Here is a 12,859-nt window from a genome sequence, read left to right on the forward strand (position 1 = left end):
ATGAGCGTAATCAATTAAGGCTCGGGGGCTACGACCCATCGACATATCTGTGAGTGGGCAGTTATTTTCAGTATATATATATACTTGACGTTTTTTCCCAGAAAACATATTGAAAGGAAATGTGATTTAAATGACATGCTATGCCAATGCCTATATTTTATTTTAGTATATGCATTATCATAATTATGCATACTGTCGCATGGTGATGTGGAGGCCCAAGTAAGCTCAGGTGAGTTATGTTTTGATTATGTGAATTGTCAATGATGTGATATGTGATTGAATAATGTTGAGCTTATAAAACTGCACCTAGGGTGATTGTGAATTAGCCAGAGATATGATACAGGCCTGTTTATTATGTCACCTCCCGCACTATATGCTCATATTGGATCCAATTTAAGTGCACAGTCTTGTCGTACAAACCTTATTTACGGTTCCGACTCGTAGGTGACTAGCAATTTATCGCCCAGCTATTATGTGAGAGTAATATTGAGCATAATTATATTACACCCATTATTGTCGTACATACCTTTTCATTTAGTTCCGACTCTTGTGCAGTTTATTGCCGTATAGGTCATTGTAGTGACTCCGGCTAGATTGACTTTTGAGCTATGAATTCAGCTGTACAGACCACCACAGGGGTTCCGGCTAGCATGTTATATTTCTATGAAATTATTCTTACCTGAATTACTTACTTTGTTATATCTTGGCATGGCATACATATTATTATGATTATGTAAAGCATGATTTGAAGTGATATATTTATATACATATTTATGTATTCTATTTTCTGGGAAAGTAACTATATACTTGTTTTACGGCGAGGGGTTAGTATATTCAAAGGAAAATAAGGTTTTCGTGTAAATGTGTTTTACTGACCCACTCAACTTTGTCTTTTTGCCCCTCCAGGTCTTAGGTAGCAGAGTTTGGTGGCCACGAGGAATTCAACGGTGTTTTGACAGATCCCGAAAAAGTAGGATTCACCCTCTAGTGTTGTATCTTAGTAATTGTCCTACTTGACTATAACTAGACTTTCTTATTGCTCTGAAAGTGTATTTATACACTTAAACTCTCATTAGTATCCTTTCTTAATTGGGATTGTTAGTCGCTTGGTTTTAAATTGTTAGTATTTCTCTTACTCTTTATGGCTTCCGCTTTGTGATTATGGCTACGTCACTCTCATGTGACATCTAGCACGTCTCGACTCCGGTCGGGGTGTGTCAGTTTGGTATCAGAGCCTAGGTTGCAGTCCTGTATATCTTTAAAATTTCCTAGTGTCTTCTGTCAGAACTATACCGCCTTGTAGAGAGCCACGTCGTTCAGGTGAGCCTAGTTTCTCTGATATAGCTCAAATAAGGAAGCTATTATTAAGGTGATTCAGTCTATTATCCATCCTTCTAAAAGGAATCCTCTTGAAACTTTGTATAAGTTGAAACTGAATCACTTTATGGAAAATAAAGGACCTGAGGGAGCAGAGCGATGGCTTAATCATTTGGAAAAGACGTTCCGCGTTATGCAAAGTCTAGGGAATCTTCTTTTGGGAAAGGTGGATCGAGGCAACTACTTGGTTTCTGAGTATTGAACCTGCATCCTGGTGGAGACATGAGGCTTCTCAATTGACGCCAAAGGAAATTGCTGATTGAGAGTTGTTTAAGGAATTGTTTAAGAAAAGATTTATTCATCCGACATATATGAATGGTAAGAAGCAAGAGTTTACAAATTTGAGACAAGGAAGGATGACGACGAATGAGCATTATGGAAAATTTATTGACTTTTCTCGTTACCATTCGGATGTTGCTGCTGATCTGGTTGAGATGTTACGTCATTTTAAGCTGAGTAATAAGAAGATGTGGTCTTCTTTGGCGACCACTACCCATTATGCTTCTTACCAGGAGTTTTATGAGATATTGTTAGGGGTTAAAGAGAATATGTTCATCGATAGTGATGAAGAAAAGGAAAAGAATGGGAATCAGAGGAAAAATGATAAAAGTTAAGGTCAGTCATCTCAAGGACTTTGTAAAACTCAAAGCTTCAAAAGAAGTAGAGCTAATTCTAGTTCTTCTAGCGGAAGTTTTAGTGCTACTGGTCTGAGAAGAGGTGGTAGATTCATTGGAGGTCCCAGATCCCCGAAGCAGGGATATATTGGTAAAGGAAATGTACTTTGTGCCGTAGGTACAATAATAGACACTTGGGAAGTGTAGACGAAGAAGCAGTGGATGTTTTACATGTGGACAATGGGACATAGAGCTGCAAATTGTCCCTAGAATCAGTAAATGCCCAACAATCTTCCTTGCCATCACTAGTGCCGATCTAGCAGGTTCCTGGATCTAGTAGTTATGGTCAGTTAAGCTGGGGTGTGCAGGGACGAAGTAATCAAGCTAATAGAGGTAATCACATATCACTGCAAGATGCTCAGAATCATTTGGACTTGATTATGGGTACGTTAATCATTTTGGTCACTTTGCTAGAGTTCATTGGTTGTGATGCAGAAATCTTAGGTTATGGACGATGTTACCAAAGGAAGTAGTGAATGAGCACGAGCGTAGCGTGCATATGTATTTCCCAATGAAGAACAAGATGGTAATATTGCACCCTCAAGAGTTGTTACTTACTTATCGAGACAACAGTGAGTTATCAGTATCGCGGGCTACAGACCGTAATATTAATGACTTATTCGTTGGATTCGTTAAGTAAGTAAGCAGGTAAGTCATTATATGATAGTATGGTGCTTTCAGGTTGTCCGGTGATGGTGGAAGATATAGTTATGCTAGTGAATCTTATCCCTTTAGATATGTGGATTTCGATGTTATTCTAGGCACATATTGGTTGCATTATGATCGTGCCAATATCGAGTGCTACGGGAAATCAATTACTTTCCATTGTCTTGGATCACCAGAGATTACTTTTGTGGGTAAGCAAAGTGGAATGAGGTATGCCATTATTCTGTTGTAAGAGCAAAGTGATTGTTATCGAAAAGCTGCCAAGGATATTTAGCTTTTGTAGTGCTAAATGATTATACTCTGAGTAGTGTGGAAAATGTAAAGGTGGTTAGACATTTTCCTGTTGTAATTCCGGATGCGTTATCTGGATTGCCGCCAAACAAAGCTATGGAGTTCGCTATCGTTTTGTTTCCAGGTACAAATCTTATATTAAAGAATGGCTCCTGCTGAGTTAAGAGAATTGAAAATTTAGTTGCAAGAATTGGTTGATAAAGGTTCCATTTAACCTAGTACGTCACCTTGGGGAGCCCCAGTTTTATTGTGAGAAAGAAAGACGGGACATTAAGGCTATGCATTGATAATGGGCTATTGAATCGGATAACGATTGGGAACCGTTATCCATGGCCGTGCTTTGATGATTGTTGGAATAGCTTAGAAGTGCCTGTGTGTTTTCAAAGATTGATTTGAGGTCTGGTTATTATCAATTGAAGACTAGCGGTGAGGACGTTCCTAAGACTGATTTCAGGACCCATTGTGGTCTTTATGAGTTTTTGGTGACGCCATTCGGAATGACGAATGTGCCTGCTGCTTTAATGGGTTTGATGAATCAAGTATTCCAACAATACCTAGACAGGTTGTTATTGTTTTCGTTGATGATACTCGAGTATATTCTAAGTCAAAAGCGGACCATGTTCGACGTTTTAACTTGGTATTAAAGAAATTAAGAGAGCATCAGTTGTATGCCAAGTTTAGTAAATACCAATGTTGGATGAATCAAGTGACTTTTAGGATATATGATATCCGTTCAAGGTATTTAAGTGGATTCGTAAAAGGTAGCAGCGGTGGAGGATTTGGAGCAACCGCAAACCGTGACTGAGGTACGAAACTTTCTTAGCTTAGCAGACTACTATAGACAGTTGATAAGAAATTTTTCAGTCATTGCTTTGCCATTTACGAGTTGACGAATAAGAGGTTAAGTTTGAGTGGGATGAAAATTGTAAACAAAGTTGTCAGCAGCTGAAGTATTATCTCACTCATACACCTGTTTTAGCACTCCTAGATGATAGTAATGATTTTGTGGTCTACAGTAACGCCTCGTTGAATGGTCTTGGATGTGTGTTGATGCAACATGGTAGGATGGTTGCCTATGCTTCACGGCAATTGAAACCTTTTGAGATGAATTATCCTACTGATGATTTGGAATTAGCAGCCATTATATTGCCTTGAAGATTTGGAGACATTACCTTTAAGGTGAAAAGTGCAAGGTTTTTACGGATTATAAGAGTCTTCAATATATTTATTCAGAAAGATCTTAATCTTCGACAACGAAGATGGATGGGTTGCTTAGTGATTATGATTGCACGACCAGGGTGATCGTGCGAATGTTGTTGCTGATGCACTTAGTACGAAGACCCCAGTGAGAATTAATGCTTGATATGCTTGCCATGTTTCTCTTATTGCAGATTTGAGATCTACTGGAGTGAAGCTTAAGGTGAAAGAACGAGAAGAAGCTCTATTGGCTAATTTATAGGTCAGGCCAATTTTAGTGGATCGTATACTCGATACCCAGAGGATTGATGAAGAAATTCAAGCGTTAATCGAGACAAGAAATGAAGGGAAAAAGAAGATCTCAGAGTTGGAGAATCAGACGTCATGCTTATGCAAGGGAACATGATGTATGTGCCTAATAATGTGGAATTAAGAAAGCAATTTTGGATAAAGCACATAATTCATCGTATGCAATGCATCTTAGAGATACTAAAATGTGTCATGTCAATCGACCATTTTATTATTGGCCGGGTATGAAAAGAGAAATTGCTGAATATGTTAGTAAGTGTGCCAATTATCAACAAGTTAAAGCTAAAAGGAAGAAACTTTTGGGTTTGATGCAACCACTTCTCGTTCCATAGTGGAAATGGAAAAATATTATGATGGATTTCGTGTACAAGCTTCCTCGTATACAAAATGGTTACGATGAAATTTGGGTGATAGTTGATTGACTTACTAAGTCAGCGCATTATTTTTCAGTAAAGGAACAATAAGCTTTCTAGAAGTACAACAATTATTTTCTAGTTTTATGGAAAAGAGATTTGGGCTTACGGATCTGTTGAACTTCTTGGGCATGTTGGTCACGTCAGTTTCCCGAAAGTAACACCATAAGGCCCATGAAAGCTGTGTCATGTGTTTCGAAATTTTTGGATTTGTGGACGGAAGGTATTTTGGGGAGCAAAGGTTCAACCACGAACGGTTTGAAAATTTAAGGCCCTGAGTTAGTGGAGGAGACTACTCAGAATTATCAAGTACTTAAGTATAACCTGAAAGTGGTCTAGGATCGATAAAAGAGCTTAGCAGACAAACATGCCACTGACCGGGCGTGTAATGTAGGTGATTGGATTTTTTGAAATTATCACCTTGGAAAGGCGTGATTCAGTTTGAAATGGAAGACAAGTTAAGACCTAGGTACATCGGACCTTATGTGATCACCGAGCGAGTCGGTGAAGTTGCTTATAGGCTTGAGTTTCCTCCAGAGTTGTTGAAAGTGCATGATGTATTTTATGTTTCGATGCTTCGTTACTATGTAGTAGATTCGTCGCATGTGATTCTGGTTCAGCCTTTGGAGATTAATCCGGACTTCACTTATGTGAGGAACCAGTGACTATATTAGAGTGGAAAGAGAAAAAGTCCTAAGAAATGAGACAGTGTACTTGGTAAAAGTTTTGTGGAGAAATCATTCAGTGGAAGAAGCTATGTGAGAGTCAGAGGATCGAATGAGAGAGATGTATCCAAGGTTGTTTTATGGTTACTAATGAATTAGATGGATTATGTAAATTTCGAGGACGAAATTTTATAAGGTGGGTACATTGTGACATCCCGTTCCGGAAAATAATTTCCGTTGACGTGAAATTACTAGTTTACCCTCAGACGTTGAATAATGTGTGTGATATGTATTGGTTTAATTATTTGGGATTGGTGACCCAATTAGAACTAAGATTTTCTTAGTTTTGGTTAGTGACTTTAAGACCACACACACATACATCAGTTATCTCTCTCTTTCCCGTGTCTTCTTTCTCTCTCATCCATCTCGATTTTCTGTTTCTTTTCCGTACAAAACGTACGGACGATCTAGAAACCAAACTTTCAAGCACGGATCAAAGGTAAAAAGGTAAGATTTGGAATCCTTGTAACCTCCTGAGTTCATCTATACCATTTTCAAGTAAGTAATACTTCGAATCACGTGAAAATCTTAACCCCGAATGAGGGACTGTTCATGACTAATTATTGTGAGGTTTTTAAGGGATTTCAAGCTCACATGGAGCTTTAGAAGGTTGTCACGAAGCTCGGGGTGTATCGTTGGAGTGTTTTGGACGTCGGGATCACGAGTTTAAGGGTTGGCCGGTTTTTGTGGAATTTCTCCCACGTGATTCAGTTGACTTTGGGGCTTTAATGGTATATTTCTCTTCCTTATGTCCTATATATATATATATATATATATATATATACTTGACGTTTTTCCCAGAAAACATATTGAAAGGAAATGTGATTTAAATGTCATGCTATGCCAATGCCTATATTTTATTTTAGTATATGCATTATCATAATTATGCATATTGTCGCATGATGCTGTGGAGGCCCAGGTAAGCTCAGATGAGTTATGTTTTGATTATGTGAATTGTCAATGATGTGATATGTGATTGAATAATGTTGAGCTCATAAAACTGCACCTAGGGTGATTGTGAATTAGCCAGAGATATGATACATGCATGTTTATTATGTCACCTCCCGCACTATATGCTCATATTGGATCCAATTTAAGTGCACAGTCTTGTCGTACAAACCTTATTTACGGTTCTAACTCGTAGGTGACTAGCAATTTATCGCCCGGCTATTATGTGAGAGTAGTATTGAGCATAATTATATTACACCCATTATTGTCGTACAGACCTTTTCATTTGGTTCTGACTCTTGTGCAGTTTATTGCCTTATAGGTCATTGTAGTGACTCCGGCTAGATTGACTTTTGAGCTATGAATTCAGCCGTACAGACCACCATAGGGGTTCCTACTAGCATGTTATATTTCTATGAAATTATTCTTACCTGAATTACTTACTTTGTTATATCTTGGCATGACATACATATTATTATGATTATGTAAAGCATGATTTGAAGTGATATATTTATATACATATTTATGTATTCTATTTTCTGGGAAAGTAACTATATACTTATTTTACGGCGAGGGGTTAGTATATTCAAAGGAAAATAAGGTTTTCATGTAAATGTGTTTTACTGACCTACTCAACTTTATTTTTTCGCCCCTCTAGGTCTTAGGTAGCAGAGTTTGGTGGCCACGAGGAATTCAATGGTGTTCTGACAGATCCTGAAAAAGTAGGATTCACCCTCTGGTGTTGTATCTTAGTAATTGTCCTACTTGACTGCAACTAGACTTTCTTATTGCTCTGAAAGTGTATTTATACACTTAAACTCTCACTAGTATCGTTTCTTAATTGGGATTGTTAGTTGCTTGGTTTTATATTGTTAGTATTTCTCTTACTCTTTATCGCTTCCGCTTTGTGCTCATGGCTACGTCACTCTCACGTGACGGCCAGCACGTCTCGACTCCGGTCGGGGTGTGTCATTCATGAAGATTTCATAATTGTTTTTCAAATTTGCATAAAATTAGACAATTTTAATTTAATCTTGTCATTTTCTTACCAAATGAAAATATGAAAGAGCACTATAAAATAATTTACCTATATTTAAAAAATATAGGTAAATTATTTGGACATGTGCATTAGTAATAAATTTGCCCTGTATATGTAATGATACATGCAAAATAATTTACTTATAAAATAAAAAATGTTATTTGATTCAAAATAAATTTATCTATATTTTATATAATAATATAGGTAAATTATTGGACACATATATATTAGTAGTAAAATGTGCCCAATAATGCATGAAAATAATTAGCCTACAAATAAAGGAATTTTGATTAAAAAATAACTACTTTTTTGTTTATGAATTTTAATTTCCTTTTTTATATTACAAACATAATGTACCTACAATATAATTTACCTATTGTTTAATCTTATAAGAAAATAATGTATCTACTGTTTTATTTTTTTGTCAAATATCTATTGTTTTATTTTAATGGAGATAATTTGTCTTGGTTTAATTTTTATGAAATAATTTAGGCACCGTTTAACTTTACCAAAATAACGGAATTACTATTTTAATTTACCTACAAAATAAATGCTATTTGATTCAACATTAATTTACTTATATTTTACATATAAATAACAAGCATATATGATAACAAACAAAAAAAATGCCTAATGTATGCAATAATCTAGGTAAAATAATTTACCTACAACATAAAAGAATATTAATTGGTTCTTTGTTGTTTTTATCAAACAATATTATTATTTGATGTAAAATAACTGATTGTACGAAGGATTTTTTTTTCCATACGAAAAATGTGCACATAATTGTTTATGAACATGGTTAAATAAATATATATATATATATATATATATATGTTCCTAATATTTATCATACAAGAAAGGTAAATTTTCCATATGGGGTTAATTGTTAATCATAATTAGGGTGAGTAATAATATTTATTGACATAATTAGGGTTTTGTGGCATAAGTTGTAAATATGTGATAATAATTGGTTGCATATTTGTCTACATGGTACTCTATTTGAAATTTGGGTTTTATTTGGATATTTAATATTATGTGGTTTTTTGTTTGAAAAATAGAATTTTCAATGGCATTTTTCTAAAGAATCCTATTTTTTATGCATTCAAGTTTGAGTCTTTCTCTCATAATTTAGATAAATTTAATACATATTAATTGTATAAAAAAAAACGTAGGATATCGTGCTACTTTGATAATCCTTTATAGTTGGTGAATCCTTTTATGGAACCCTATTAAATCAACCGCATGTTATTCATGAAAGTTGAAAATTATCATCTTCACTTTTTTGAATGAAATTTAAAGCTAGCTTTTTGAACTTTGGTTAAATTAGTATTCATCTTGAGAGTTCAAATCTTCTACACTCACATTGTGTGTGGCATCTATCATTGATTAACATGTGTTAATAAACTTAACATTTTTTAATTTTGTTGTCATAAACTTAACACGTATAAATCAATGATAAATGCTACAGAGAGACCACATACAAAATGACTGCTAAAATTTGATCTCCCGTCTTGAAAGCCCTTTGTGTAACCAAGGGGTCAAAGCTATTATCTTTTGTTTAAAAATTAATGAAGACATGAAAGTTGGGGTTCCACCCTCATAATTAACTAGTCAATTACAGGGAATAGTACAAATCTTTAATACTAAGCTTATGCAAGGTTCTTAATTCTTTGATGTGAAACCTTTATTAACTTCACTTAATATCTACCTCGATGCACGTGGTGGATTGATATAGTGGTTAAGATCTTCCTCTTCAATTCACTGTGTTCCGAATTCAAACTATCTTCCATTTTCTTAGTCGAAATTAATTTAGAATATCGCTTATACTAAAATATATACATGAACGAAATTAAGCGAATAACGCCAAGCTCTAAGTCGGACTAGGACCACTTCCTCCTCCCTCAGGAACATATATCACTCTTCCGACTCAACAAACATGTGGATGTCCCTTCGATACTTATCTTTCTTTGACAAAAATCACAATTGTGTAACCCTACCGAGGTCAATTCACATGCATCATGAAGTTTCACCTTCTATTAACTTTTACATCTGTTTTTTATAGAATGGAGATTTCATGTTGAGTGATTTTCAACTGTAATTGCTTGTTGATTAGCTCGTAGGCCCGGGTGCCTTGATGGTGCCCTAGTGACGAAATTTTATTGTGCAGCTCACGTATACGCAGCGCACTTGTAAGGATGTGGGAGCGATATAGCAGCCGCATCAAAGAATTTATCTCTTTAGTTGGTCTAAATGGTGCAGTTTTTTTTGTATGCATCACTGTATACTATACATCGATATTCGTATTCTTTGAATTTTGACCAACTTTGTCCTTGTTTTCTTTACATTAAACTTAAATTTTCAATCTCTAAGAAAGTACACAAATGTGACTTCTTCAAATACAAGTTTGTTAACCTACATGGTAATTTAAAGACTAAAATTTGCTACTTCACAATTTTACACTCCAACAGACTTTACAAATTTTAGTATTGAATCATTAGAAAAAATGTTTGCTTAGTGGGACAGCAAGTCTTCAAATCTAGAGAGTGTAGTACAAGTCGTAAACTTGAAGACTAAATTTGACAATTATGTTAGAGCAGAGAAATCCTGACTAACACTTTTTTTTTTTTTTGAACAAAATCCTAAGTAGCACTTTGAAATTTAGCAAAAATCAACTTTTGTAGAATCTGGCAAATTAACTCGTTGAGTTGTTAATGGGTACTTATTAAGATTAATTTAGCTTGATTTCACCTTATACTATCAACGCCATTACCTATCTCACCTCTATATTTTAGTAAACGGGTCTTAATGGGTCCTCATTAAGAGCATCCCCAATGGCAGCTTTATCCTCCATGAGACTACTACATTTCAAGCCTTAGTGAGAAATTTCATCCCCAATGAGCTAGAAAATGAGGCTAGCAGCTTCCTTTCTTGAGTAGCATAAAATTGGGCTATATTTAGCCCCAAAAAACAGTGGATCCCACAAAAAAAGTAGCAACTCATGTAAGCAAAATCTCTCTCCCCTTGCAAATACGCTTATACTCTCATTTTATTCTTTTTTTAAGTCTTTTTTCTTACATATTTTTCTTGCAATTTGGCTAATTAATTATTGTTTTAAATTTCACAATCAAAATTTCAAATTGATTTAATGTTCATGGGCATTGATAGGTGAAATTTTCAAATATTTTTTATCAAAATTATATGATACTAATTTGCCAATTGGTGCTAGGTAAATTGTTGTGTTGTAGTGAAAATCAAATTATTTCAGAGGGCGGAGTGATGGTTTGTATCTTTCTACGGATGAGATTGAGATAAAAGAATCTAATCCAACGAACAGTTCATAAGTGATGAAATCTAACTTTGTCACAATTTGAACATTTTTAGGTTGAAAGGTTCATAAAAAAAAATTTTTAAAAAAGATAGTACGTCCAAAATTCAACTTAAGAAAAGTTAACACAAAAAAATATTATCGCATAATCAAATTACTACATAAATAAATATAGATAGCCCCATATAGAGTCCGAAAGAAATAGCCCCTCATTATGAGAGATATTTCTATAAAGCTCCAAATATTATTCGGACCTCTAAAATGGGCTATCTCTATCCTTTTTCAATACCATATAAAACCTCTCATTAGAGATACTCTAACAACCCAACAGATTGATTTGTCATCCTACTCGACAGATGCTCTGCCGCATACTCGTGGACTCAAAAGAGCTTTGTTAGTCGGACCTACAGCCCTTGCCTTTAAGCTCAAGATACATAAAGACCAAAGGTAACGAGACACCTCGTATGAGCATTGCCAGTCATAGTTTTCATGATTTGCATACTTGCAGGGAAGGACTCTGTCAGCTGTCCTCTCTCTGCTTTGTACATCCACCATCACAGACTCCTTCAAAGAGATCACAGGTTTGATCGTTTGTGTTGTGAATTTCTGAATCAGAAACATGTTCCCTTATGCTTTCACTTCATTGTCCTTTCAGTTTTCATGGATTTGAAGATCAACATTTCAAAGAATTTTTTTGGGTTTCGTAGTTGTTCTTTTAACTTATTTTCTTGGGAGGACTCTCCCCTCCTAATCCTCCTAATCTCTATCCCTTTCCCTCTCCCCTCTCATTCTATTTGAAAGGTGATGGTTAAGTAACGTTAACATCTTATATTGATTTTTTATAAAAATAATAATACAAAAAGTAATGTATGATAATTTTCTTGGTTTCTTTTTTCACTTGCAATAATTGGTGTTTGGCGAATTTCAATACTCGAGCTGTCTCTGTTTGTATTTTGTTGCGCCCAATTTTCAATATCAGGGTCAATGAAATGAACGTATCACCACTCAGTTCTTTGATTTGCCATTAAAGTTGGAAAATAGTTTGATGCGTGTTTTTAATGTTCGAATCTCATCTATCTCAACTTTTGATATCAAATCAAATAATGAGTGATTATAAATTTTTATTCACCAAGTGACCAGGATAATGGATTGCTTTAGTGCAATGACGGAGCTAGAAATTTTTTATCAGGTGGGTTAGCTGAAGATTTAAATATTTATAAACAAAGAAACTTGATACCAAACTTGTACCTGTACAAAAAGTGATGAGAAAAATGATGTAAGAAAAATTATGGTATTATATAATTAAAATATAAGTAAACCAAAGAAAATTCATATTAGTGACAAAATTTATGGTAGGTTACATTCGAAAATCAATAAAAATTACATGTAAAATTTTCGGGTAAAGTACAAAAAACTACCTCAACTATTGGTGTCACGACACTTTCATACCTCAACTTTTAAAATTGACAATGACATACCTCATCTTACGAATTTGTGCCAATGTCATACCGCCGTCAAATTTTCTGTTAATTTCTCAGTTAATTGCTGACGTGGCTTGATTCGGGACCCCCTTTCTATTAAAATATTATTAAAAACTAAAAAAATCATTTAATATTTTTTAAATATTAAAATAATAAAGAAGGTTATTATTAAAAAAAAGACCAAACAAAACTTCCCCCCTGCGCCCTCTCTCTTCTCCCCCATCTTCTTCCTACCTACTGCAACCTAGAAAAAAAAAAAAAACAAAATTTGTCCCTTACCCCCCAGGCGCCCTCTCTCTTCTCCCTCATCTTCATCTTCTTTCCTCTTCTTTCCCCTATCTGCTGCAACCTCGACAGAAAAAAACAAAAAACAAAAAAAAAAACTCCCCCCGCCCCTTCTCTTCTCCCCCA

The sequence above is a fragment of the Malus sylvestris genome, chromosome 3 (assembly GCF_916048215.2).
Source record: "Malus sylvestris chromosome 3, drMalSylv7.2, whole genome shotgun sequence".
NCBI classification, from domain to species: domain Eukaryota; kingdom Viridiplantae; phylum Streptophyta; class Magnoliopsida; order Rosales; family Rosaceae; genus Malus; species Malus sylvestris.